This window comes from Symphodus melops (assembly GCF_947650265.1).
Source record: "Symphodus melops genome assembly, chromosome: 1".
Taxonomy (NCBI): domain Eukaryota; kingdom Metazoa; phylum Chordata; class Actinopteri; order Labriformes; family Labridae; genus Symphodus; species Symphodus melops.
Window position 1 is genome coordinate 49,997,247 of NC_136691.1, and position 26,402 is coordinate 50,023,648.

Here is a 26,402-nt window from a genome sequence, read left to right on the forward strand (position 1 = left end):
CACTTCTTTAAAGGCACCCCGACACATGTTGGTATATTGTTCACAGATTTCAGTTCTTGAACGAGGCGGGAGTGATCACAACATGTGAGATCCAGTTAAAGGCACCAGGCTGAGAACTAATGAATCTATTTGATTGCCTTTTTCTGATTAAATCCGTCGAGTGGACGTGATTGTGTTATAGTTAAATATAAATGGATATTACTCATATTGTGACCTTTGTTTGCAAACATGCAAACGCGAGCTCAGGGAAAGATCGACAACAATTAACTTTTCTCTCTCTCTCTCTCTCTCTCTCTCTCTCTCTCTGTGCGGTCATCTTTCCTGCTGCTCTCAGTCCTATTTTTCTCTCCTCCCTTTTCTCTCACAAATAAGCAAGAACCTGTTCAGTATATGACGGCAAGAGTAAACCATCTCCTCTTTTATTTATTATCCTGTGTTTTATTCATACCTTTCTATTTAATCTATTGATTTACAGCTAAGGCTGTGGCTTCTTTGCCGACTGTACTCCCACTTCGGCTTAGGAGTGAGAACACAATATTGAATTTACTGAGGTGCATAGCAACAATGTGTGTATGTGGCTGGTGTGTGTGTGTGTGTGTGTGTGTGCACACCATGTGTGAAATCCTTCTTGCATTATTGAGTTAACAGCAGACATGTGGTGGGAAGGTTATGGTAATAACCAACCCGCCTCCTTTCAATCAAAAAACATGGAGTTTGGTGAAATCCTCCCAGGAGCACGTGGAGTTATCAACTTCTTCCCTTTATCACACACACACACACACACACACACACACACACACACACACACACACACACACACGCACACACGCACACACACACACACACACAGAATGATATTTACTGCATTGGTTGGGATGTTGGTGGTGTATGTGTGTCTGACTGGATTTCTCTGGGTTTCCTTTGGGGATATTGGAATTTAAAATGGTGTGTGTGTGTGTGTGTGTGTGTGTGTGTGTGTGTGTGTGTGTGTGTGGCGGGTGATAAAGCTAGGATGTTGTGTGTGCATGGCGGCTTACAGTAGGTGTGGTGTTTGCTTATGAATAAGGCGGAGACAGCAGGAAGTGATGTACAGAGGTGGACTGTCGTAGCTGACGGCTCTTACATGCCTGCTGCTCTGATGCTGCCCTGCATTCAGGACCTGAAGACCTCTGAGTGTGTGTGTGTGTGTGTGTGTATTTTGCTGCAAGGACTCACAACAATAAAAAAAAAAACCTCACCATAATCTGTTTTTATGGTTACACTTTACAGTCACACAGCTCAGAAGTAGGAGGAAGAGAGGGGGTTTATTTAAAGGAAGAACTGGCTGGGTGGTCGTCACAACCTACGAGGAGGTGGATGTGTGTGTGTGTGTGTGCGTGTGTGTTTGTGTGTGTGGTTGTGTTTTAAAGTTTCTCAATCAACCCATGTTGGTCTGCTTTGGCTGTGCCAAGCTGTGTCATGATGACATGTGTTTCCACTACAGCCTCACAGCAGGGGTTAGTCTTAGCGTGGAGGCCGTGCAAACAACCACACAAACCCTCTCTTTAACAGAGACATGATGTCACTGCTAACGGATTGCCTGCAGATTTTGGTTTTTTTTTACCACAACTGACGAGACAGAGATGCAATTAAAGAGTCGTGTGTCTATATGTCTGTATAAGTGCATCGATAAAAGAAAGCACCAGGAGCTCAATACTCTATGCTGTTGTTGTAGGTGGGAACAGACTTCTCAGTGTGTTACACCAACATGGAGGAGACATTAGTTTTTGCAATTACGTCAGCAGCGAGAAGACATGTTCGCAAAGTGAGCGAGATGGGAATCACCTTGTACGTGCCGCTACGTTGACATAGACGCATATCCATCTTTTTTTCTGTTGTCGAAAAGTTGGTGGTGACATCTTCACTTGCAGAACAAGCCTGTAACAGTGTGTCTGGAGTTATATCACATGGACCTTAAGAATAGGAAGGAGCATTTAACAACCTCACAGTGTTATATAGTGCAATATTACATGTGCAATTATAGTTTAACAAAATGATCATCAGCAATCATAGATATGGAAGGACGTTTTATGCTTTCGAGAGAAACACATTTTTGTAATTTTGTATTATTATTTTTTTTTACCTTGTGATAAATCTCTTCAATGGTTTTCTATTCTCTTTTTTGGAAAGGTAACTCAAATATTTAATGTTTTAAAAAAAACAAACACTTGACATCAAAACAAACAATGAATGCATCTCTGTCTGGATAAAGACAAAGGTTTCTTTACGTCTGCATGAGTGTTGATCTTCATGAAAACATGAACGTCTCTCACAACAACCGACTTGATTTCTTGAATCTCAAGCCGTTTGTCCGACTGTGACCTTTGCACTGAAAAGGAAATGCTGCCTAAAATATCCTTTTTGAATTCTTAAAAAAATCTTTTTTCTGATTGTCAGTCAGTAGCAGATGAATTCAAAAGTTGCCTTCATAGCAAAGGTTACATACATACATAAACAATGAGCTTCAAGTTTCTTATAACAGGAAAATCATCCTTTGATGCTCCACTGAAATATTACTTTGCAATATATGATTTTTTTTTAACAATCATAGTCTTTAAAAATCAATAGAGAATACACTTTGTAATACGTCTTATAATATAATACGTAATAATATGTCTTTTGGGCCTTTTTCCCTTTGCTGGGAGGAGAGAGTGGGGCCTCTCAACATAAACACGAGGCTCCGAAGAGAATACACTTCTAAACTATCAGACCTTCTATTAAACTTCAAAGTATATTTTTTGTAAAATGCATTCCCCTGTTTGTCCCTCAGCTTGAGAGGAAAGTTCTGTAATCGTCCTGTTATTTATTTATGACTTTGCGAGTGAGTGACATCCAGCCAAATTCAAATTCCGAATTGTGCTTCTTTTGCCGTTGCTCACCTTCAAAGCAGAAGTAGAGCAGACGAGCGTTCGTCTGAGTTCAGCGGAGCAGAGCGCTGAAGTGTCATGTGTCACTTCATGACATTTCATAACATTCTGAAGCATCAGTGGCAATAATGTTTAAATAAATGTATACTGCAGAGAGGCTGGAGAGAGTGAGAGAGGGGGAGGAGATGATTTACAGACGGATACAGATGAGAGAGGACAGTGACGGTAAAAGTAAGAGGCAGGGGCGTCTCTTAAAGTGGCAGATGAACTGCAGTTAGAGTATGTTTACCTAAAGAAATGGGACGTATGTCTGACCACAAGAAATGCATAGATCTTGAAACGTCAGCACAATTGTAAGTGTTATGCCCAAGGCTATGTGGCTGCAGTGCTGGGGATCGAACCCTTCACCATCCGTTTGAGAGACGACGATTCCACCAACTGAGACACAGTCGAAAAATACCAACGGAGAATACAACAGTTTCAGTGTCCTCATGATGTGCCAAGAACGAAGAATATCATAATAATAATAATTAGGACTATGAGTCAATGACATATAGAATGAATAAGTATCTTAAAGTCATCTTTACAGTAGTTTGTGACTGAGGTGAACACACACACACACGTGAACACAGGCAGACACACACTTCAGCTGAAGTCATCCAAAGAGTCTGATGGGCTGTTAAAAAGTGAGATTTTATCGATGATGGCTGCAGCTATGGACAGAGTGTCTAAGTCTATTACTGCAGAGAGAGAGAGAGAGAGAGAGAGAGAGACAGAGAGAGAGAGAGAGAGAGAGAGAGAGAGAGAGAGAGAGAGAGAGAGAGAGAGAGAGAGCCTAGAATGATTGGCTCCAAGTTCATAGAGTCAAAGGTCTTCAGGGTCATTGCTGTTGCAGCCAGCACACACACACACACACACACACACACACACACACACACACACCTACACACACACACACACACACACACACACACACACACACACACACACACACACACCAGTTTCCTACTTGCTGTCACAGTGTAGACCTGAATGACGGCAGCCTGCCTCACGTTAAATCTCTGAGGGTGCAGCTGGGTCTTCTTTTATGTGTGTGTGTGTGTGTGTGTTTGTGTGTGTGTGCGCGCGCGCGTGTGTGCGCGCGTGTGTGTGTGTGTGTGTGTGTGTGTGTGTGTGTGTCAAAGTGATGACAGTGTGCAGTGAGCAGGTAAACAGGCAGGGGAAATGACCCCTTATTTCCAGGATCAATTTGTCCCCTGACGAGGAGCCATTGGAGAGATGGAGCTCTGTGGGAGGTAAAGCATTTGAGTCATTCTCCCGCCCGTCTCTTCTCCTCTCTTTCTTTTTGTTTCCTCAAAAAAAATAAAAAAATAAACGCTGTGTCCTCTGGGTCCCCTCATCTCCTTCAGTAATAGCCGGAAAACAGCCTCTCGGTATGAGAAAGCCAGAAATGACGACCAAATATGGTCTTCCCATCGTCTCAGTCCGACGGGCAGATTGTGACAGTGGGGCGCCTATTTTTTGGTCACCGTCATTTCTTGTGGAGAGAGGATGTGATGTTCTGCAGGTGGGCAGCGTCTGCCATGTTATTTCCCTGCATTCTTCTTCCAGCGCTGATAGCAGACCAAAGTGGGATTGTGTTTGCTCAAATGTCACAGCGTTTGAAAATGGCGCACGAGTCATGATCAAAGTGGAAACAGCAGAGCAAATGGCAGCGCTCACTTTGAAGAGCCGAGTTGCCAACACGGTGTCAAAGTTAAACGGTTTTATTCCTCTTTCTTTTTTTTTTCTTTTTTTGTTGCTCTGAGTTTTTTTTTCTCCATCTTACTGCTGTTAGGGCTTTTATGTTGTATGCAAGGTGTATTGGTGCCATTTGCTACCATCGTTTTTGTTTTGATTGATTCTGTCGTGGATTCTATAATATCTTGAGACCTCTGTCTCTCAGGGGAAACATGGTGAATTTCACTATTTGGCCTTTGTACTATTTCTTTTCTATAATTTTTGTTGTTGTTGTTGTTGCCAAAAGTAAGAAGATTAAACATGCATTTGATTTCAATCTCATCTCGCTTTTGAAGTGTGATTGTGTTGCATTAAAGTCTGCAGCAGAAGCCCCCTGATGGTTTTTGCTCATAACTAAAATCAGCGGCTATTCTAAAATTCACTTTGCTGCTGGACACACGGCCTGTGTTGACATGCACATTTATGTCTGTGTCTGTCTATTCTTGTGTTGGTGTATTTCATCGCAATTTCTGCTCTGTCGGGCAGCAGTCAATGCAAAAGGCACTTGGAGTGAGTGAGTCATTTCTTTTATGAGATCTGTATTGTTGGTAGTCGGGCATTTCCCAAAAGTCCTGCTGTTCTTTCTCTCTCTTTCTCCCTCTATCTTTCCTCCAGGAAACAGGAATCAATATGCATCCTTCTTTCCCCTCTTGTCTTTGTTCTTCGGGCCAACATTCTCTGCATATCTCCATCCCTTATGAGAATCACTCCCCAAATTGGCTTTTTTACATTTTTTGTCCCCTCTCATAGAAATTGGACTTCATGTTGGATGACCAGGGGCCCACACTGACTTTCAGGAGCTTATTAAGCAGGAAATAATTGAAGGAGTATTCTTCCAGAAACACCTTCTGCAATCTTGACCCTTGCAATTAAAACTCACTCTAAATAGCTAGCCAAAAAGGGAACACGCCAATCTGATCCTGGTAACAGATCATTCTGATATGATCTGAAAGAGCTAGATTGGACACCGTGACATTGAGATGATCCATAGTGCTGAGCTATAAATACTGCAAGCATGTGTGTGTACTAAGGCACTGTCATTAGACCTGTACATTTGACTAGTAGAAGCCAACATAGCATGTAGGATGCTAACCAAAGCAGTTAACGTTATCGGCTGCATCGCAAAAAAAAATAAAATAATAATAATAAAAGAAAATCACAGGAATGGTTCGAACGTGACCAAACATTTTAAACCACGGTTCAGTTTGTAATTACATGAACCTTTTTTCTAAGACTGCTCTTACTGGCCTTTACAAAAATATTTGAGTACACTTCTAAGTGGAGTTAATGGATGTCAAAGCTTAAGTCTAAACTTCAGATACCTGCAGCTTTAACATCCATGGTTCACACACCAGCAATTCCACTTCAACTCCCATCAAGCTAATACTGAAGTGCATGACACTCTGAGAGACAAGGCCAGCAACATGAAAAATGTCATGAACAAGAAAAGAACGCACAGCGAAGAAGGCGCCGGAAAAACATGAAAACAGAATCTTTATAATGAAACGACCTCTATGCAGGTAGATGTTAAAGAAATGTGTGCTTAATGAAAAGCTTTGGTTCTTAAAAGTGAATAAATCTCCACTATCTTCCGTCTCTGTCAGAGTTTGATAAACGAGGTCTTTGGAGGCAGCCTGCAGTGTTGAAAGGAAACTTCTTTCCTTTCCTTTTGACATAAATGGAGTCTGCCATCAGGTCAGTGTTACTGAGAAGATCAATATGACATCTAGTAGTTTCTAACTTCTCAGGCTGACCTCACTAACTTCTGAGTTCACTTACGAACGCTTGTCTCTGCTGAAGGTGAGAAAATCCCCTCAGATAAGAGGTCATTGGTCTCCACAACCTCACTGTGTGTAGGTTTCCTCCTGCTAACTATTTTAGGCCCCCCCCCCCCTTTTTTTTCTTCATATTTAGTCGAATGTTTTCTAAATGCCATGGAAAATGTCACCTGAGCCCGAGCCAGTGACCGACAGACATTTGTCCTTGTCTTGTTTCTCCACCACCTGTCTCTCCACATTTGAACGCAGGTGCTGAGAGGCCTTCTCCTGTCCTTGTCACTTCTCTCTTTCTGCTCGAGTATTTTCACACAGGCAGCACAAGGATCTTTTTTTTTTGGGCACTGATACTTCTTCTAAGAATATCACACTACATATTTCTCACCTTCCAAGGGGAGAACCAGACTCTGCACTACACTCACAAGATTTGTGAATTAAAAAATAACACAGGCCTTTTTTTTTTTTTTCCCCAAATTGACTCCGGCCTGTACGCTGGAGCAGACTGGCTGTCAGTGCAGATAAGAGTTAGCTGCTAACACAAGGAGAGCTAGTGTTGCTCTGTAGTCAGACATGGTGAAAAAAACAAAACAAACGAGGTGTAATGGCGGCAGAGTGATTAGGTACGGCAGATTAACACGTAGGCATGAAGCACTTTTTCTCCCCAGTTCTCTGTCAGTCATGACTGTCATCTTTGTTCGGTCTCTTTCTTTCTTTCTTTCTTTCTTTCTTTCTTTCTTTCTTTCTTTCTTTCTTTCTTTCTTTCTTTCTCCCCCCCTTTCTCCCCCCCCCCCCCTCTCTCTCTCTCTCTCTCACACGCACACAAACATAGAGGAGATCATTTCTGGCTGGTTGGGTGTGAAAGTGTGCTTTGATAAACACGCTGTTGTGGTTATTCATTTTGAGTAATGGTAGCTTCAAACTCCGTCGCCTTGATAAGTACCGGAGATGGAGGAACATTTTCGGCGCGGTGCAGAGACACAATGAAGGCAAACAGCTGGAGCTTATAGGCCACAGCAGCTTGAGAGCTGCTGTTGTGTTTGGGCACTTTTCCAAGGCCAGCGGCATCCTGGCACTCCTCGTGAGCCAGACCCTTAACTAATACGTCATATAAATAAGTGAAACATGTAATTACGGAGGTGATTGATTTTGTGATACTGTACAGTTCAGATGAGCCTGATGCTTTTTAAATTAAGTCTCCCCTCTTGCATTAGCACCCTGCTGTTAGCTGATACATGAATTTGGAAAATGGTATCAGATAGAGAAAATTGTTTGAGAAAATCTTTATTTTATAACCCTTCCTGGGTGAGTATGGGATCGTAGCACTTTGGTTGCTGTGAAGAGCTAATACCTTATAAAACATACTGACTATCAATGTTTTTCCACTTTCTCAGGCATGAAAGCTGTAAACTATCTGTCCGCTGTCAAACAGCATTCAAGGTTCTGATTGCTTTGTCTTTGGTTCGGGCTGCGTTGATGTGAAGCTCCACTTCTGAAAGGCCAGAATTCAGCAACGCACTAAATCTTATATGACAAAAAATCACAGCAGCGTTTAAATTACATTGCAGAAGATCTAGATGTGATCATCACACAGGAAACGGTGCATCTCAGCTGTGGAACAACATTAGACACAGGCCCTGAAGCTCTATTATCTCACCAAATGAGTCCTGAGCCTGACACTGGAACTCGCCTGAAATCCATTTTAACCAGATTGTTGACCCCTGACAGCAAAATTATTGCTTCCATTTTGACCAAGTACATTTTTCCTGTAATTAGATTATTCTCCCCCCCCCCCCCCACCACACACACACACACACACACACACACACACACACACACACACACACACACACACACACATATAGGTTTTCCTTCTGTTCTGTCAGGCTAGGAAACATATTGTTACTTTAGACAATTACCAGACCAGAATAAGCCAATAGAAAACCTCTTAAAATCAAGGTATTTCATTCTGAGCAATCTTGCAAAATATAGACACACACACACACACACACACACACACAGTATACAGTAATGGGTGCACCAATACAGATTCTACATTCAGTGAGGTTCTTTCATTTAATTTTCCCTCTGATCTTATTTTATCTTTGTTTTGAAAGTTCTCATTTTTTTTGTTTTTATCCAATCTCCCTGCTCTTCTCTGCTCCGAAGGTTCAATTTCTGCTGAAGGGATTTAAGCAGATCTTGTCAAAAAGAGAAAGGGCATTTCGTGACTGACTTTCTCTTGCTTGAACTCGATCCCCATTTACGTCTTTTTATCCAAGATTGAATAAAGTCTCTGTCAGTCCTGTCTAATTCTTTCACCCTGAGAACACCGTGGCATGTGTTTTTGTGCAGAACCCTGTGCATATGTATGCATACTTTGGTCTGTGGCCAAACCTTAGTGGGCATCTATATGTGCATAGTTGTAAAAGCTCGCCTGTGAATGGGTGCTTAAGCTTGTATGGCCCTAAGGCTTTGTGTGAGTCTAACCCAGGAAGCCTCGCTGGTTCTGCTCCCCCGAGAGAGAGAAGAGAGAGAGAGCGAGCGTGTGAGCTGAATGTGTGGCTCATGTGTAAAAGTGATTTGAGTCGCTCAGAATCAGCGTGTCAACCGAGCAAGAAGGTAATGTAATCACACAGAAATGTTCTCATGAAGTGCTCCGCTGGCCAGGAACCAACGCGGTGGACTGAGAACGGTGACACTTTCTCCGTGGAAATGCGTGACCATCAGCGCTCCACGTTCCCTCTCGTTGAAGAGAGCACAAGTGTTTAACCAAACCCCTCCAAGCCTTCAAATGACATCTGCCGGATTCTTTCCTCTCATAAGATAGCATTGCTCTTCTATCCGTCCATTTTACGACACACATTAACCGTCCTCCCAGCGTGAGTTCTGTTAAATTGGGCACATAACTGGCCAAATGAAAGGCAGCGGTTTTGAATGGTGTCGGACAAAGCTTCACAGAAGTGGAAAGTTCACACGAATAGCGCTCTCGCTCTCTCTCTCTCTCTCTCTCTCTCTCTCTCGCTCTCTCTCTCTCTCTCTCTCTCTCTCTCTCTCTCTCTCTCTCTCTCTGGGCTTGTGGAAACGTTTGTGGTCTGGATTTCTGTCCACACGTTGTTGTTTGTGAATATGTTTGGCCTACAGGTGGTACACAGTGGGGGGGCCTGTCGCTTATTATGGTTATCCGTACTTCAGGGTCACAAAGTTGCCGGTATAATCTAAATGGTAAAGAGACCACGGGGCTCGGCTGCCCTTGTTTCACCATGCTGGAGACCTGGCATTTGGCCTGCGTTTGAGGACCAAAGTAGTAATTTTCCTGCCTTTTTTTTTTTCCGTCTGTTTTCTGTGGCGTTTTTGGAAGGACTGGGTCAGATGAATAAAGCAAAAGCTATATTCAAAATTATTCTTTTATATGCTCATCCTTTTATGCCTTATTTCTTTATCATCAAGTGAGCACATGTCCTCATGCCCTTGATCCATCCCACCAGCGCCTACTCTTCTGTGACTCTGTTCTTTTCTTGTACTGCCGTGCTGCTTTATTGATACCGTCCCCTTCTTTCCTTCCTTCCCTCACTTCCCTCCTTTCTTCTTCTCATTCCTGTGCTCTGTTTGTTTCCCTCCATCCTTCCCTCCATTTCTTTCTTTTCCTCCTCTACGGCGTTCCCCCCCCCCCATTCCCTTAGCATTGAACTCATTTGCGCAATCGCCTTCTTCTTACCCACAGCACATCCGCCGCCACACAAATGAGAGCAGGGAGAGCAAAGGGGAGCGCATGATGCAGGGCCCAAGGAACTGGGTTTAATGAAGCCAGCCTAAATGAATTTACTGCTTTCCATTGAGCCGCTCCGTCCCATGCGGCGGGCCAGCACCTCAGCCATTGTGTCAAAGACCCCCCCCCCCCCCTTCTCTGTTCTGCTACCTGTTTGTCTGACACTTCAGTAATTAGCCGCCACTATTGAGAAGAGAAATTGCGTATTAAAGCTATGTTCTGTTAGGGGAGGCTCAAAAGTGAACATTTTTATGCAAATTTTAAGAAGCGGGCCCAGATTAAGAAAATTACCCAGGGTTTTGAGCACGGGAGAATTAGAGGAAGGCCATTTTCTACCAGAGAAGAAGAAAGAAAATTGAGGGTATCACAGCATGCTAAATGGATGGAGGGGACTTTGTGTCTACTTGAATTTGCTTCGTGGGATATTTGTGTTTGTATCAGTCTCCGGGGAGGAACGCTTTTGCTGCGTGGCTGATTTACTTTTTTTCAAATTGGTATTTTAAACAGCGCTCCGTGATGGGACTTGAACAACAAAGTAAATTGGAGTTATTAACTTCTATTGTGGCTCACCTGGTTTGTATTAGAAAGTCCTGGGGACAAATACAGTGCTGATTGTTATTCCTCGTCTTTGTTTAGGAATGCATGCGCTTGTGTAGCCTCTGGAAAGCCGGCACATGATGCCAGCTGCTTACTCGCAGCTTCTGTGGAAACAAACTGCAGGCTGAGGAACTTGGATTTTATTCCACCAACTATTTTTGAATCGATAATTCAATTAAATCCTACTTAACTTCTATGTAAGCACCAAGTTTAACTTTTACTTAACAAGGTTCCAGCACTTTAAAAGCTGTGACTGTTTTAAGCCCCTCCAAAAGTGCTGGCTATGCTCTCAGGTGTGAGTTCATTAGGAAAAGTGTTGCACGTCCCTCCCGTCTCCAGTAACAGTATGTTGACAACGGCCGCTGTATGACAAACATGGCACTGTCGCTTATTACTGCAATTTAAAAAAAAATGTGTTTCCTGGTCGGACACAGGGCAAAGAGGATGTTGGTACAAGAAACAATCAGTAGGTGGCAAAGCTACGGGAAATATCATACAATAGCAACAGAGCGGCGATGACATCACCAGCACCTCTCTGAAAAGGTGAAAGATATTCAATTCGATCACTCGGAGAGACCGCACAAAAAAAAGGCAGAGTGCTCTGAGAACAAAAAGATGCTGGGTGTTCCGATCTTTCTCCAGGCGTCCACTTTCTGCTGCGAACTCTCTCTCCTCATTGAAAACAATTGAAATAAGACGCTGGTGCCTCCTTACTTTTTTACTCTTTAATCAGCCTGTTGCTAATATTTTAACTAGTAAGGCTAGCTATACAACTGTTTCCCCTGGTATTCACTGGGTATAAATATTTACTAACGACGAATATATGCAAGAGCACATTTTTGGGTCATAACCTGTTAAATTTGATGAAGCCTTAAATCTCCTCTGTGGGAACATTATTTGAAACACAAAATGGTTTATAAGACAATTTTCGCAAGACATGCTAGGGTGTTGAAGGGAAAATGCAGCATGTATGAAAACATCTGTATTTATAGTAAATACTCAGGACATGATTTCATCAGTACAGGACTTAGAATTACAAATTGGGACGCCTTCATACCCCCACCTCTCTGTTGATGCTTACCTGCCAAATCCACGACATATGGCCTGTCTGTTTTGATCAGGCCCTCCACTTTGGAGACACAAATATAATGTTCAGCAGGAGCAGAATGATTCATAAACACCCTCCAGACACCCCAGGGAAGTCTGAGAAATCTGCCTTCCTCCTGGAAACTTCCAACTTTCTTATTTTAGTTTAATCACAACATGTTTGAGACTCAGAAATTCCCGCCTCTAATTATAAGCTCATGAACACAGAGAGACAGTAAACACAGTATATGATGGAGCTTGTACACACACCAAGCGTTCATGTTCTTAAAGTTAGAAGGAGCTGCACTGAGGGGAAGATTAATGCATGTCTTTATGTATTTCTACCTGGAGTGTATAAAGAAAGGGAGACAAATTATTTAAAGCTCCTCCCTGCTGACATGTTTCTGTACAAACCCCTCCAGATGGAACTTCAGGCAAACTTAAAAATCAAAATACAAATCGAAATAATTGTTTTCAAAATCCTTTTGTATGTACTTGTATATATACAATATTTATTTTGAGGTGTTCACATTTCTGAAAAGTTGAATTGTAACCAAGTTTGTGTGTCCTGCAGCGTTCCTTCCAAGATTAGCCAAGTAGATGACGAACAACAGGAAGAAACTTTACGAAAATGAACATCAGAGCCATCAAACTTTCCATAACTCTGAGTGTCTGCTTCAAGCCAAGACAAATCTGCTGTTGACTGTACTCACTTCTCCAACTTTTTGGCTCTTTTTTTTTTTACACAAGATAAATGTTTGCTTCGCTTAGTGGAATAGGCGGGCCGTTAATCCTGACACTTTACCAGCCAGCTCAAATCTAACGTGCCTTTACTCCAAATGACGTCACAGGCGCAATATGTGAGTGCGTTTGTTGCTGTCCAGATTTCTATACAGTCTACGGTTCTTTGTAATAGTGAGAGCAAAACTTAAAGTGCTGTTACAAACTGCATCCTGGTGGCTGGGAGAGATTTAATGTCTCGAATCCTTCAGCAGGACATTTACTTTATTCCAAGGAGTTTGTACCCAGAACAACACACACTTTAAGCCCTCCAAATTCAGTATTCTGTCCGGCGTGTTAAATTAATGTTAGGCAGGCAATAGTTGAAGTTTCACTTGTTTCTGTAAGAGTACACATTAGACAATTCATGAGCGATAAGCATCTCTGATGTTTTAATGTTTGCTTTGTTGGACCTGAAGAGGTTCAGACCTATCTGATGTTCGGCTTTTATGGCATGCTGAAGCGTCCATGTTTTTTTTTGGGGGGGGGGATTTTGCTGTCGGAGGTCTGCTTCCATTATACCTGCTAAGCCCTTGTCAGATTGCCGGGCTGTGAAGCGGTCCCCTATCACCACCGCTAACTGTGGTTTCAAAGTCCCAGTCTATTCTGCTCACGCTGCCACCCTTCAGAGACTGGTAATAACTATTTGCACAGGCTTATACATTCTCACCTCCTGACTTTACTTCTTTTTTTTTTTTCTATGTTCTCCTCGCTCTCGCTCCAGTCATACTTCTCCATTTACCAGATCTATATTTTCATCCTTCTCTACATCCTTCCCTCCTTCTCTCCTTTTTATCAAAGCAATCACTGTATAAACACGTCTTTGCTCCAAGGTCCTGCCAGATCCCCTAGAAGCCAAACACTATTAGAAAAGGTCTCTGGGGCTGCTCCACTGTGTGTGCATGTGTACTGGTATATGTACAGTATGTTTGAATTAATAAGGAATGTGTCCTAATATGTGTGTTTTCACATTTGCGTGAAAAGAATCTCCCATTTTGATCCAAAGAATATATAATAAGAGCGTGAAATATATCGGCAACAGATTCAGAAGGTTACGGAAAATCAGCCCAGCAGGAGGCAGTAAAAAGGTGGATGTGGGGGGGGGGGGGGGGGGGGGCGCTCTGCTGCTGCTGCTGTGTGTGAGTGAGAGGAGCCTACCATAACCCAGAGAGAGGAAAAACATGAATAGAGTGTGGCGTCTGTGACCTTGTGGTATGAGCTTTTTTGTTCCCTTGCTTGCTCTGCTAATCAAATGAAAAAAACAATTCAACTGCAAAGAAAAATATACACATGCACAAACACACAAACAGGACGGTGGAGTACATCCAAAAACAAGAGACATACAGCCCTCTTCCTCAGGCAGGTGCATTCAAACACAGTAACATTCAACAATGTTGCACCTCTCTTCTTAATTAATATTTGAACTAATTAAAAGTAAGTAATTATGACTTTCTTGATCAATTATTATTTTCAGAATGATGCTTGGTCTGTGAAATGAGATGTTGCAAATAAATTGGCTGAAGTGTTTGCGCCCATGATTGCTTCTTCTAATGTTTAATTTAGTCCAAATAACAGTAGAACAAAGGAAAGAGGCAGACTCTTCTCAGTTTAGAGAAGCTTGAACCATCGACTGCTTCTGATATTTTGCTGAAAAATCCACTTTGACAATAAAATGATGAACAAAACAAATACGTGTTAAACCTTCTGCAGGAAATCAATACGTCAACTCATTTTCTCTCCAATTATATTTGACTGATAATGAACAGCACAGCTTGTTTCTTTTTTTTTCTTTTTACCCCGCACCACAAACATTATCTTAATCAGACATGAAGCATTTCTTGTTTTCATATTACTTTTTAAGATTGTTTGATGCTGCATGATTTTGTCGTTGTTGGATTTTTTATTTTTTTTATTTGCTCAGACCGATCTGATCAGTAAGAATGGGATTATGTGTTTTATTTACCTTGTTGGTCTTCTTTGTTATTTGAACCAATGTGCCATTGTAGAGTCTCTGTGTTTCTTAAAAATGAACAAGACTTGGCAAAGATATGATTTATACCTATTAAAATTGAAATCCTCTTTTATATAGTATGTTTTATTTTAAAATGTAAGCTGTCCTCATCATCTGCCGGGACGATAAGTTTATTTAGAGAGACAGATTTAAAACGAGAGAGAGAGAGAGAGAAAGAGAGAGAGAGAGTCCTGATTCATTAGCAGATTAAAGGAGCTGTAATGTGATGGCTGGTTGAGATGGCTACTTAAAAGTGATAGGCCATTAGCTATTCATCCCCACTGCACTATTAATGCAAGGTATGGAAAATGCAATCATGCAAATCACTCTTCGATCAGAGCTTTTCAGAGAGGAATAAATGCTGACGCTGTGGAGGGGAGGGAGCGTAAAGAAAGAGGCGGGCAGAAGATAAGGCTTCCAGAGAAAGAGAGAGACGTTGGAGAGGTGTTTTATAGTCTCTGTCTGTCTGTGTTCTCGAGCCTTTATCAGCGACTCGCCCACTTAAATAAAAGAAATGATGAGTTCAGGGTGACATGTCATGACATCAGGAGGAGACATTGACACTTGTTCGAGTGCTCGGAGTGTTCTTTCCGGCTCATCTTCACTCTTCAGCTACATTAGCTTACATTAGTTTGGGTGCTTGGCTCTGAAAAGGAAAGGCTCTGTTAGGCTACCTATGGCTCTGCAGTTTGATAACCACCTCATGAGTAAAAGACTTAGACACTCTTCAGTCACTTTAATTTTAGAAGGGTGTTTTATGATGCTTAGAAGAAGATGGCTGCTTTACATTAGTGGTGAAATGTTGAATAACTAAATTAGGTTAATGGTCAATCATCAACATTAAATGAAACATGGAGCAAAAACAAACTGAATTAGACTTTTCAGAGGCTCAGCTTGTTTGACTCTTTGCCCTCGATCTGATGTCAGGTTGTGTTTCAGTACGGACCATCAGGTCTGTTATTTATCAAAAAACAGTTTAAACGTTAACAAAAAAAGAAAAGAAAAAGAAAGGGATGTACTTTTGAACAGCTGGAAAACACAAGCATGAAATCTGAGTTCTAAAAATGTTGACTTCCTCAGAGTACTTTTTTTTATTACAAAACCAATGTAGTTCAGACCTCAGCTTTAGCCGTGTTAAAAACAGTTCAACGTCTTGAATTAAATCAAATATTAAGCACACGGAGCTATCGAAAACACACCTGAAGAACAGTGCCTGGGGAAGCAGACGTTACCTTTTGTAACCTAGCAACCTGAAAAGGTCTGATGACAAAGGACCTTAATTTAAAGAAGATGGTTCATGTGTATGGTTTACTTAGTTAACTTTTTTATATTACCGTAAATTCCGGACTATAAGCCGCTACTTTTTTCTCACACTTCGAGCACTGCGGCTTCTACTCCGGTGCGGCTAATGCATGGATTTTTTATGGGGGACAATGAGCTTCTGCCGCAAAAACATTTGACTTCGTCACGTCGGATCTTAATATCAGTCATTTTGCGCTTCATGCACGCACCCTCATCATGGAAAACACACGGAGAAATACATATGATGTAGCTTTCAAGTTAAAGGCGATCGACCTGGCTGTCAAAGAAGCTAACAGAGCTGCTGCACGTTAAGATGACACTGACAGCGACAACAGAGACTGAGGAAGTGAGTAATGAAGTCATTCTGAGGCAGTGAATGGATGGACTTTTTCTTGTGAAATATATTACGGTCATCTTTTTCATCAGCCGTGTTACAGACACCGTCGGCTAGGCTTCGTATTGTAACGGTTCATGTTGTAAAGTCAGTAGTTGATAATGTGTTCATAATTCCGATTATGTGGAGAGTCAGTGAATGCACCAGCGAGAACGTGTTGAGTGGCTGTATGAGAGAACGCTGGGGGAGAGAGTTGGATTGTTACGGCAAGTTATGGTTTTGTTCTCCGCTGTAAACGGCGTGGTCACGGCCGACAGTGATCGGGTTATTAAAAGTTATTATTTGAACGCTCTCGTCGTCCTTTAACGTCCGTACGGACGCTACAGTATTTGCGGATGTTACCGGTAGCCTACGTCTGTGTAAATAGCTCTTGTTATAGCGTGGACACCTGCGGCTTATAATCAAGTGCGGCTTATATATGTACAAATACATTTATTTACTTATTTTTAGCCGGTGCGGCTTATATCCAGGTGCGCTCAATAGTACGGAATTTACGGTATATTTAAATGTCCTGACTGATGGACATTATGTATTGATGATTGCAATATTCTGAATAAACAGAGAACACGATGATTAAAGCAATTTAATGTCACAGAGAAATGATGAACTCTGTCTAAAGGTGGGCTTATGGGTCAGGCTTTGATCCTATTAAAGTTATTGTGTTGATTTTTTTTTTTTTATCGCTAATCTAAAAAAGATGAACTTGGAAGCTTGATGTTGTTGGTCTACGCAGGTTTTAATCTCAGATGATAGGTAATGAAGAAAACCCTCTGCCTGATGACTCCGTCGTAACAGCAGTCTGGTCTTTTGAATCTCCTCTTCCTCTTTAATACGCTGGCTGAGATATGCTTCTCCTTGGATCGTCACTTTGAGCAATCGAACCTGACAGTGAATTTCCCAAAAATACTTTTACAGCCTCATAAAATGAAACTTCATCAGGAATCAAAATTGTTGATTAGCATATTCACCTAGGAGAGGCTGATGCAGTGCACTTTAGATTAATAAGCTGCTAACTGTACCGACTTTCATGAGAGGGACGTTATGAGAGAGAGAGAGAGAGAGAGAGAGAGAGAGATAAAGAGAGAGAGAGAGATGGATGCCTTTTTTGCCACCTTGTGAAATATGTAATACATCTTCATTTTTACGGGTGTTGTAAATGTCAAGGCACAAATCTTCTCTTAATGAAAAGATCACCCCCGTGTCCAAACTTTGACAAATGTTTCAGGTCAGAGCTGGAAGCTTCGGAGTCCCAACTGTTGGGTGTTGAGTGTTAACAAACTCAAGCTGTCGCCCTCCTCACGCATAACTCATAAACTGATCCCTTTCAGATTAAATCCTGCGGATTGATCTGCTGTCAATGCTGCTTTACTTACGGTTGCTGGTTTGAATGTTGTGTGGTGATTAACCTGAAAGAGTCACCTCATGGGCGCTCAGTTAATCCACCATTAAATCACTTGGAACAGAAGAGTGGCGGCCTCAGAGATTAAACTGGGATCTGAGGAAGGACTGATACTCTTTTCACATGATCCACACCGCTTCATGAATTGTAAATGTCAAAGTGAGATGTTTCTCTTAACCGGTTCGCTTGTCACAGCTTTTGTTTTGAACGCATCACTCCAAAAGCAGCGGAACAGTTCTTTCGTCTACAGCCAGCGATTCTCCCACCTGCAGTCTCAGATTTGTCCCACGCGTCATCACAGTTTGAGGCTGCACCCCATTGTGCTGTAAGTGGATTGGCTGACCTTAAACTGTGGAAATCATACGTTTCAAAGGGCTTCATTAGTTTTGTTGGCTGTGTAATATAAGCTCTGAATTCACCACTCATTTAATCCACGCGGTGTTGCTTTTAATTTGCTTAATTGTATGTGTTTAACTAATAGTCAGTGACGAGAAAAGAGAGAGTTTCAGGAAGGTATTATTTATATATTCATTAATCACAGAAATTGATAGATGAACAAAAGTTTTTTTTTTTTTTTTTTCTGGTTTCAGAAAGTTCCCTCAGCAGAGGTTTGAGCACGCAGCGTTGTGTGTTCACAGCCTGGAGCCGATAGTGTGGGCTGCTTGAAAGCATCATGCGGTGTGCTGGACTGTGATTGCACAGAGGTTAGTCTGAGTTTGAGGATCTGAAAAGCGTTAGATAGCGCAGGCTGCTGTCAATTTGCTCTCAAACCCGCGAGCCAAAACTTTCTCTTTGGCTCTTGTTCCCACGGTTTTTATGCAAACTTACAGCGATGTCACTGACATCAATTTACCCCTAAAAGTTGTAGCGCGCCGAGCCATTATGGAGCGAACGCTATCATAGAACGTCCTCAGGGAGAGTGAGAGGAGGGGAAAAAAATGAAGAATCAGCATATAGATGGAGCTTTGTTGTTTTTTTTTTTATCTTCTGTATTTTACAGCACAGAGGTGCTCTGGTTTTGTCATAAAGTGCAGCAGGAGGGATTTGGAATATTTTACAAGAACGTTGTTTATTGAACAGGAGATCTATGTGTACTTTACATATGACTCATTTTCTCATCACTCTTCTGTTTTATATGTCATCATTATAAGTGGTCTGCTCTCCATGTTTGCAGATGAGTTCATGTGAACTAAAAATGAAGATTTAGTAATAAGGCTTCTGTGCTGCACCGTTTGTACAGCTCGATCATTGACGTTAAAATACGCTTTTTACTACTCCATTATCAGCTTCTTCTTTTTTCTTCTTTTTTTTTAAACAGCTGCAACAAAGTGTCTGTGCTTAAATGGAGCTTAACAGATCTGTATTCATTGTGAAACAGCTGAACAAATACAGTACAAACTTAAATTAGTGTGTCAGGGAAACAAGAACCTTCTCATCATTCTTACTACTTTTTTTTGTGGGGGGGAATAAAAAAAGTTAATATTCAGACATGAAACATAACAGAGAGTGAGAGGAATGATATTCATGCAGCTCTGTGGCCAGCAACAATACAAAGCCATTACTATGATGTCACATACATAACTTTCACACCCAGTTCCTTATTTTTCTTCGAGTAATAATTTAAAAGAAAGTAGACATTTTTAACGTACACGTGATGACACGTTTGCTCATAAGATCCTGAGATTTTATTTTTATTTTTTTTTAAGTTGTGGTAAAAAGAAAAAGAAGATAAACTTTGTTAATCACTGAGGGGGAAATTCATTTTTTACACTCTGTTCTTTTCACACATGCTACAGTACACACACACACACACACACACACACACACACACACACACACACACACACACACACACACATATACACACACACACACACCATACAAGACTGCAGATTGCTTTCCTTCCATGTTAAACATATTTTTTTAGAAATACTAAATAGTACATTTGCACTTATTCACTTCACTTTTTTTTTTCTTTAAGATCCTCTGACAGTGACAGGGCCCGGCGTTAAAACAGACATTAACCATGAAGTGCAGAATGAAGGGTTCAGAGCACTTTAAAACTCAAACCATGACACACTGTTGTTGTCTTTCATAACGCTGCTGTACTTTTAGAACAAGCCTGTTTTTTTTTTCCTCTCATTGGAGGCTCTAATGCTGTTGTTGTTTATTAGCCTAAAATCTCTCCTGCATTACAGCTGTTTTCAATCATGTCCAGTTACCATTGAAAGGGTGTGAGACGGAGGGACGCAGAGGGGAAAGAATCAAGGAGAGCGAGGGAACAGAATGAACAAGTGTAGTGACTGCTAATGGCTTTATTGGAATGATACCAGTTATTAATTATTCTGCCCCCTCTAAAGAAGGGACAGCTTGAAAAAAGAAAGGTTGAGTTAAGGCAGAGGAGCAGCCACAATCTGTAACACGCTGTCCCAACTAATAGCCGGGAGTCAGCTTTTACTGATCACTGGACGACTCCGGACAGATTGATGGGATGTGTGTGTCGTCGTTGTGCTTTTGCTCTCCTGTTTCCATTTTCAGGCGGTGTGTGTTCTACAAAGCGTGTGCGAGTGTTCAACAGTGTGTGTGATAAATGTAATCACTGTTAGTGTGATGTAATGATGTCATCAGTCCGTCCTTGTCCTTTTCTCCCCTCTCCTCTCAACTCTATCAGTCTCTCTGTCTTTGGCTCTCTGTAAAGGCCAATCATCTTTTATTCTTTGTTGATACAACTTTGGATGGCCGGAAACCGAGTTAACCAAGGCAGCACAGTATTAGTCTTTGTCTTTCACTGGTTTTATAAATGTTAATGATTTTGTCTGTCAGCCTTACCCACCTCTCCTTCACTCTTTAGCTCTAAGTACATGACACCAAATACAATAAAAGTTCAGATGTAATCTCTTCTCACTGATTTTATCATCTGAAAAAGAGAACCACCAGTGTAAAATATACACACCCCATGTTGTTGTATCTGAAGGCCAGTGTTTCTCTCCATGTGGGGGATTTTCTTTATGATCCGTGTGCAATGGTCCAGCTTGTTTTTTGTTTGCAGCTGCTTTGGGAACACAGCAGAGCTTTGCAGGGTGCAGATGAGATGCTGAGAGTGTCCACGGGATATAGAATGATTATCACATCCCTGGGTGGAGCTACATTCACTCTGATTAAAGTGTGTGTGTGTGTGTGTGTGTGTGTGTGTGTGTGTGTGTGTGTGTGTGTGTGTGTGTGTGTGTGTGTGCGTGTGCGTGTGCGCATGTGTGTGTGTGTGCGTGTGTGTCTGTGTGTCTGTGCAGGTGATTGGGCCCATGTAGTAGATCTAATGGAGCCAAAGGGATGATTACACTGAAAAGGTCAGAATTGTCTCTGGTTCCTGCAGTTATCACACCAGTGTGAGAGAGAGAGAGAGAGAGAGAGAGAGTAAGAGAGAGAGCAAGAGAGAGAGCGACAGAGAGTAATTAAGAAGATTCAAAAAGAAGAAGATTGAGAGGGTGGGAAACAGGAGAGAGCGTTAAGAAGTAAAATGAGAAGAATTAACATAAAGGTGTGACCCAGGCTGGAAGAAGTCAGAGAGAGGTCAACAGAAGATGTTTATCTGTGTCAGGTCAACATTAATATGAAGAACTGATTGTTGAAAATGTCCTCCAGCTGTAAGGTGTTATATCCACTCTACAGAACGGTCTGACAGACACAGTGTGCGCACACGGCCCACTCCCATATAAGGTGTGAGGCTTCTTTGTTGTCACGAATGATCCACAAGGTTGATTTGACTATTTTGGCGGGCAGCCCTACAGCTCACCCCTCTGGTCTTTATACCGCAGCACTGGTGATGACCATGAATGGAGGCAGCACATTTTTTGAATTGCCTGTCCATTTGTCTGTGTCATTCTTGTGAATGCTATATCTCAGGTATATGTTCAATATTTGCACGAAAAATCCACTTAGACTCAAGGAGGAACTGATGACATTTTTGAGCTTGTCAAAGGTGAAAGTCAACGTTACCGCTCAAAACGTGTTTGGGGGCAATAACTCAACATTTCATACACTTCCAGTGACACCTTTTAATACAGGAAGGTTTAATGGGATGAAATGATGGAATTCCTTGACGTCATGCTGCAACAACACTGAATGAGAGACAGAATGTATTTTCTTCTTACGGTTACTTTAATGATGGAGGTGCTGTCTCCCCTATTCTATATCTTTCTACGTTTCTGTTTTTTTTTGTTTGAAGTGAAGCTATTCTTTAAGAAACTGTCAACGTATGAATACATTCTGGCCACAGTTACACTTTTATTCTGCTAGATTCATCAATTGGTGCAACCTGCTGCTGTTTTTTTTTTTTTTTTTCTCAGGCATTCAACAGGGAAGTTGTTCCAGTCAGCCTGAGCTGCCGTCACTTTAACTCATAATGAAGAAATGTGATGTAGAGAAGGATTGTTGATACAAACCAAGCGTGTACTTATCAACTGAACCCCGAGAGTCCTAACCCAAAACTGGAGCTGAAAACAGCCATAAACAGCGGCCTAGTCAGTGAAAGTGAAAATTGAAATAGTTCTTGAAGGTGCTTGAGATTCGCTGAACCACAGAGTTCTGCAGCTTGTGGGGTCAAAGCCATTGGCTTGGATCAGTGACTCAAATCTCAGGCACAAACCCCTTTCTGTCCAGCTGTGTGTTTGTGACCACGTTTATGTAAAAGTACCGTGTGTTTCATTTATTTACTAGCACTGTTTCCCTTGCAAATTAGACGTGCAAATAGCCTGAAATAAACATGCAGGTGTTTCATTTCTTATGTCATTACCAGTTGAGTTGTATAACTCTTCAGCGTTTTGTTGTCATTATGTTTCCAAACATACAGTATGCATTTCTTCCCCAGATTCCAGCCTCACATTTCAGACAGCTGGGCTTCTTCTCACACTCTTTGCCTTGTGTTTCAGTCGTATATGAGAACACAAAATAACGGCACAATTCTTCTGCGTTTTTGAGCCTCTTTAATGGACTGTGACGGATTGTGTTGGGAATGACACCACTTCACTAAAGACTACAGCAGTCCTGACAGGCACTGTGTTTGGAGTGAGGACGCTGGCGTGACTGTCACGAGAACAAAATGGGACGAGATGGAAGAGAGTGTTGAACTTCAAACCTCTGAGCTGCACTTCAAAAGCTTGCTCTCCAGATCCTCTGCACAGAGTCATTATTGACACTGTGTTTTGTCTGAGCAGGAAGGATATCAGAATCACTTTCTCATCACGTCATGGGGCTTTTAACACCAGCTGTGCAATGTTTGTGTTGTTGGCCTGACTACCTTGTTGTGCTATTTGTATAGTGAGAAGTGGAAAATACATGAAGGTTGAATGGTTTCACCAGAGATCAGGTGGATTGTGGTTGAAATTGGCTGTGGGGGAAGCGGGCAAAACCAAAAATCTAAAAGTGAAAAAAAACAAACAAAAAAAACCCGATTCATTGACTGATTACACAAATCAGGAATCTCTTGCTGCATCTATGCACGACTTGGAAAAGTGAAATTTTGCTCTACAGATTTCTCTCCAACAGCGGCTATGCAAACATGAAAAATAGCTTGGTAGCTTGAAATGAAAATACATTTTGTGAAAACCTAAAGAAGGAATTCTTCAGATTCTGCCCCTTTCAGAGAGACATTTCATACGCTTTGAGTTGCGTTGTGTATGCTGTCTATTTTTAGGATCAATATCCATGTTGACACTTGATCTGATCATTTCTTCCCGGTTGGGATTTATTGCTAGAATGAAAAAAAAAAACATTTCTTGGGCTACTGAACCAAAGGCAACACTGCATTTTTTTCCCTGGAGTCTTCAAAAGAAACTCTCGATTGTTGTCTAGTTGGTTGGTTGAAAGTCAAGAAAGAACGCTGCGTTCTGGAAACCAGCATAAAAATGATGATGCCTATGAAATAAATTCTTTATCACAAGAGGAGAGAGTACTTTTACATTATGTATGATAGCAATGTAATGAGTTGTTTGTGTGGGCATACACAGTATGATTACATGCAGTGGTTGAAAGTCATCCCACACTGTACGAGTGAATCCTTTATGTCACACTGTAGGGTTCAATCGTCAAGCACGAGCTGAGTGCTCACACTGTACGGAGCTCTGATAGTTCACAAAAAAAGAAAACTCCCACACACAGAAGTTTAGTCACATCTATGTGCGTTTCAGTTGTATCACATGCATTACTGAAAAAGGAACACCATAAAAACACTCTATTTTCTCCAAAAAAACACACACACACACACACACACACACACACACACACACCGATCACACACCAAACAAACACCTATCACCACTGACAAACACAAGCTAGCTCGCAAACTCAAACATTACCAGAGATGTTTTACTTTTTTCCTGCTTCTGTTTCTGTCATTCATACCGTTCATGATCAGAAAAGGAATACACATCAATCATGCATTCCTGCTGTTCGCATGGAGCTTGGAACACACGCTGTCTGCTATTTTGCACAGATGCAAAATATCGGAAAGATTAAAAAAAAAAAAAAAACACTGTGAAAGAGTCATACAGTCAGCCAACTTTCATTTCAAACAGAAATTCATACAACTGGTCAGGAGCAGCAGAACGAGCATGATTGGCCCTCATAGTGATTGAGCTGGAATCTGGTGAACTTAAAATCAGTTGTGCTTAGCAAAAAAAAAAAAAAAACTGGCTAACTATCACAGTTACATCCCCTTTATTTATAGCCATCCCTCGCCCTATACAGGTGTCACTGTCTTTGAAATATAAAGCAGAATGCACCTTCTCAGGAAAGCCCTCTGCGGCATAGAATTCTGAGGCTTCGATGTTGCTCACCACAGTCTTCTTTAGTGAAATATTGGATTGTGCTGTTGCAGGTGTGGACAGGTAGAACCTCACCGCGCACAGTTGAGGGATTTGTGTTGTCTTCCTTCTCCATCCTGACAGCGACCAGCTCATTATTTCCCGCACCCCGGTTCTTCTGGGAGTGCTGCGATTGTGCTGCGATTCTTTCTGATGCACGTGCACACCAACGCACGCACGCAAAACCCAGCTTTAGACCACTTGACCTTGGTTGCTATGACAGCGGCAGTAAAGGCTGCACCGAGGTGTCTCTTTGATGAGTCCCTCCGGCACGCCCACCACCCGGCCCACCCGTGTTCTGTGTTTGTGTGTATGTGTGTAATGATGATTAATACCTTTGTTTTGAAAGCCAACAGAGAGTTGTTGTGTATTTGCATCTGTGTGTGTGTGTGTGTGTGTGTGTGTGTGTGTGTGTGTGTGTGTGTGTGTGTGTGTGTGTGTGTGTGTGTGTGTGTGTGTGTGTGTGTGTGTGTGTGTGTGTGTGTGTGTGTGTGTGTGTGTGTGTGTGTGTGTGTGTGTTTGCCTTTGTGTTTCAGATCATGTGCTCGGCTCCGTCTGACTTGTGTGTGAGTGTGTATCTGCTTGTTTGTGTGCCTCAGTGGTTTCCACGCCGAGGTGTCACCAGCGTGATTGTTGTTTATAGTTTTGACATCTTGCACCCTCTCCCTGCTGTTCATCAACCTCTCTCAGAGCACGGCGGAAGTTTTTGATTTAGTCCGGTCTCGCAGGTCACGCTGGCCGTCAACACGCCCCTGAAAAAAAAAAAAAAGCAGAGAGGTGGTGGCTTCTTCTTTAGCAAACATCAATTAGAGGGACTCTGTGAACCCCCTCTAATGAGTTGTTTATCTTCGAAACCTTTCACTTCGTTGGACCTGCAGGAGGCTCTCGTTAATATGTTCAGAGGAAATACATCCTAATGACACATTCATCTACTGTACAAAGAGAAATAAGTCCAGACTTTGCTGCCTGAACAGTTTTGTACATGTGTTTTTTTTAAAAACTCATTTTGGTTTATGTATTTTTGACCTTGCAGACCAACAGCCATAATTGGTTATTTTTGATTTGATTTTCTCCAAACTCAGTTCTTTGCTCTCAACCAATTTTCATCCTCAAATTAATCAATCTGCAAACATAAGCTTCTTGTTGTAAAAACAAACAAACAGGAAAGTTCTATGTCAGATTCAGTTTTCTGGAAACATTCCTCTTCAGTGAGATAGAAAAGACATACAGTAGTCCTCCAAAGATATTCTTATATTATCTCGATCTTATGAACCTTTCTGCCCTTTTAAAGCTCCTGTGGGGAGATTTTAGCACAAAGAACGTCCTTAACATGAATCATGTAGCATCAATATGACCTCACAGACCTTAATCCAACTATCAGACAGAAGATTAAATATTTCTATATAGTTACTTTTTTGCTTGATGCAGATTCTTTTTTTTTTTTTTTTTTAATAGAATAACATATTTGTCATTGGTCAGTTAAACTTGATTTCACATGAACCAGAAACAAAACCTCACAAAGAGATCAACTGTCCTGCTTTGTCCTCGGCTTCCAGAGGGGCTTTTTCAGTTCATACAGTTTGCCGAACTTCTTTTTTATTTATGCAATATCAGGAGCCATGCAAACAATGTGCCAACACATGAAACAATGCATAATTGTTTTACAGGTATATATTTTTAAACAAGCATTCCTGCACAGTACATGCTTTATTTCATCTCTGTGGCTGATACTCTGTTTTGATGATCTGTC

At 41.6% G+C, this 26,402-nt stretch overlaps 1 protein-coding gene across 2 annotated transcripts in view; it reads left to right on the forward strand.

Moving 5' to 3' along the window:
* Positions 1-26,402, forward strand: part of fbxl17 (F-box and leucine-rich repeat protein 17) — a 220,849-nt gene that overhangs the window by 86,728 nt on the left and 107,719 nt on the right. The gene's annotated exons all lie outside the window — the stretch shown is intronic.